The sequence below is a fragment of the Arachis ipaensis genome, chromosome B03 (genome assembly GCF_000816755.2).
Source record: "Arachis ipaensis cultivar K30076 chromosome B03, Araip1.1, whole genome shotgun sequence".
In the NCBI taxonomy this organism is placed as follows: Eukaryota; Viridiplantae; Streptophyta; class Magnoliopsida; order Fabales; family Fabaceae; genus Arachis; species Arachis ipaensis.
Window position 1 is genome coordinate 17,238,125 of NC_029787.2, and position 3,695 is coordinate 17,241,819.

Consider the following 3,695-nt stretch of genomic DNA (forward strand, 5'->3'; position numbering starts at 1 on the left):
CAGTGTAATTGGACTTGGGCTGGGTCTTATTTATGCTCTCCCACACAAGATATGTAAAGTTAGGGGTTTATATAGGCCGCTTATAAACCAACTTGGGTTGGTCGAGTGGTCAGATCATCCGTCCACTTAAGCAAGTGTGAGGGGTTCGAATCTTGCCTTGTGTATACAACAATCCGTTGACCAGTAACAAATTCTTAAATGGAGTTCAAATCCATGACGAATTAGTCTTTGACCTGTCGGGTGTTTTGGCCAATGAAAAATCTTTAAGTGGAGCTTTGTAATGCAAACTTCATACTTCCTGTCCAAAACAAATAAAACTTAATAGTTAATAGTTTTTAAAAAAAAATAGAGACAATATAGTTTCTTTCTACAAGCTAATAACAAAAGATACTTAGAGCCCGTTTGGGAACGCACAAAAGTTACTTTTTTTGACTTTTGAATTATGAAAAGTTACGATAAGCGTATTTGGCACTATTTTTAAGAAGAGCTTTTAACTTCCCGAAAAGTTAATTTATAGCTTTTGGAAGAAGTAAAAATAGATGACTTTCTCCTTTTTGATAAGTCATTTTATTACTTCCGTGAAAAAAAATTGATTTCAAAACAAAAAAATTTACTTTCGTTCTTGATTCTGTGGAAAGATGTTTCCTGTTTCTGCTGGAAATACTAGCCATCCACCACCATTTTCACGCAAGGTTCTATCTTCTAGAAGCATTGGCCTTCCACCATCATCCTCACGCAATGTTCCATCTACTGGAAGTGTTGGCCTTCCACCACCATTTTCACGTAATGATTCATCTGCTGGAAGTATTGACCCTTCACCACCATCTTCTGTTCCATCTGAACCAGCATATATTTCTTCCATGTATTTTTTTTTATCATTTTATCATTCTATTTTTATTATTAAATTTGTATTGAATATTTTGTATGCTATGAAATCTCAGTTTTAATTTTATTTTTTTATATATGATTTTTATTTTATTTTTTTATATGTGATTTTATTTTTATACAACTTGCTATTATTTTTATAATTAGTTTTATAATTTTTTTTTTTATGTTCTTCCCCAACAAATTCATGAAAGTGGCAAGTCCGGAAGAAAATTTAAAGCTGATTGGAATGAATTATTGGTGCTTGTATGGCTTTACACAATTTTATTCGACGGAATGGCACAAGTGATGAACAATTTGAAGAATTCTATGAAAATTTTGATCTTATGGGTGAAGGTGAAGGTGAAGTAGAAGAACCAGTTTCTAATGATATTATGTGGGAAGAACCGAATGCTGAAAGTACTAGAAAAATGGAACTAATTAGAGAACAAATAAAGAATCAATTGCCTGATTGATTGTAATTTTAGTGATTTGATTATGTAAAATTAACCTTCAATAATGGAAAGTATTTGTTATTATCGTTATTTTAATATCCATTCTCTTATGTTAAAAAAATTGTATTTTTTGAGTTATTTATCCAAACACTACAACTTTAAAATAAGTACTTCTATAGTTAAAAATCCAAACACAAAATAACTTATTTATAAACTACTATTAATAAAAGTCTTTATACTTTAAGTTCCTTTTCCAAAAGAACTTATTTAAGTTATTTACCCAAACTGGGCCTTAATAGTTAATAGCTATTTAAAAAAAAGAGACACTATAGTTTCTTTATACCAAACTAATAATGGAAAAAGAGACAATAATACTGAATTTACTACTGTCATATTTTATACCTTTGAATAAAAGATTCAAATATTCATAAAGAAAATATGTAAAATACACATGAAAATTGTATTTAATAGTGTGTTTAAAAACTTTGTATTCAATATACCATTCACTGTAACGTAAAGTTCTATTATTTTATTAATGACCCAATTATTGGTATGCACTATGAATTTTTACTTCAAATATGATTAATCATTAAATTCTTATGTAAATTTATCTTTCTCTCATAATTCTTGTATGTTTAACTTTAGAAAAAAAATCTAAAGATTATTCAATTTATTCTCTTTATATCTTCCACTCATATTTTTTGGTATGAACTATTATAGTTATAATTTGTTACGAGTTAACTTTTAGATTGAGTTTAAAAACAGTGATTGGCATAGAAACGTCTCGCTTATGCATGTTGGCCCCTGAGAGAAAATATGAATCATGTTCAAATTAGATCACACCTAAATCTTGATGAAATCTATGAGAATTCTCTCAAGACTTTCTGTCCAAACACCATAAGGAATTTAACATATACTTAAGGTATATCTTTTACTCCTAATTCTTACCTTTTGAACTACTACTGATTTGATCATTAGAATTCCTTGTACGTACACACTTATATCATTAGGAAGACGCTAATCCGAAACAAGGATATCTATCGAATTCGAATGTTGGAATAAATTATTTTATTAATCCACATTATTCATATTAAATTACTAAAAATATATTATAATATAAAAACGTACCTTTATTCATAAAAATAAGAAATTAGAACTTAAGAATTGATGGAAATATTGTCTCAGTTTTGTGGTTTTTTTAATCTTCCTCAACAAAGTCTTCTTTATTTCTAATAGAACTAAGTTGTGACTCCTCTGATGAGAAAAGAGCGACAAAGACGGTATCTTGGAGACCAAAATCCGCACTATTTATATTTGAGCATGACACTCATTAAATATAAAGCCCAAATAAAAATAATATCTAAAGTCTAAATGATAATATATCTAAAATCCAAAAGATAATTATCTAAAGTCTAAAAAATAATATCTAATTTTATTCTTATTTAATTTAAATTAAAAATAATTATGATTTATTTAATTTAACATTTATAATAATAAATAAGATTACTATTATATAAAATATTTAATTTGAAATAACATAATTTATTATTATAATTAATATATGTATTGTTCACAACAAATTAAGAAATTAAATAATTTCTAACACCATACTCTTATTCAAATCCTACAAACTCATGTTTTATGACTATGAGGACGACAATGCAGGTGGAGGCAGTGGCTATGCTGTTGCAGGAGACGAGTAGCATCAGCTGGATGCACAGATGCAGTTGGACCGTTGGAGGCAGAGCAGTGGCACTATAACAATTCTGGTAGATAGCGGCGGAAATTTGCGGCAGTTTTATAAAACTGCCGCAAAACGGCAACCTGCGGCACATATAGCGGTGGTTATTACTTATTAGTTGGGTCTGCAATCAGGACTACATTTAACGGCAATTTTTCTTGAACCGCCGCTATATTTCAATCAGGCTTGCATTTAGCGGTGTCTTTTGAAAAACCGCCGCTATATATACCGTCGGGCGAGTTATTGCAATGTTTTCTTTAGTAATAACCATCTAAGTATAATCTAGTAAGTTACTATCTTAAACTACATATGTTTAAATCATTGTTACTTAAACTCGTAACACTTTTTCTACATTCGTTTTACGTAAAAAAAAAAATTCACAAGTTAAATAAGCTATATATGTTAACTCATGTGAACAAATTTACCAATAAGATTTTCTTGTTTATTGTATTAGCATTTAAATTTGCATTCAAACATGGATGTAAAAAAAGAAAATAAAATCGTAGTCTGAACTAATTAAAAATCAAATATTTTCTAAAAATAATAATTATAAATATTTTCTATAAAATATTAAAAATAATAATTAAAAATATTTTCTACAAGTCATTAAAAATTCAAAACTTTATAATTTTACG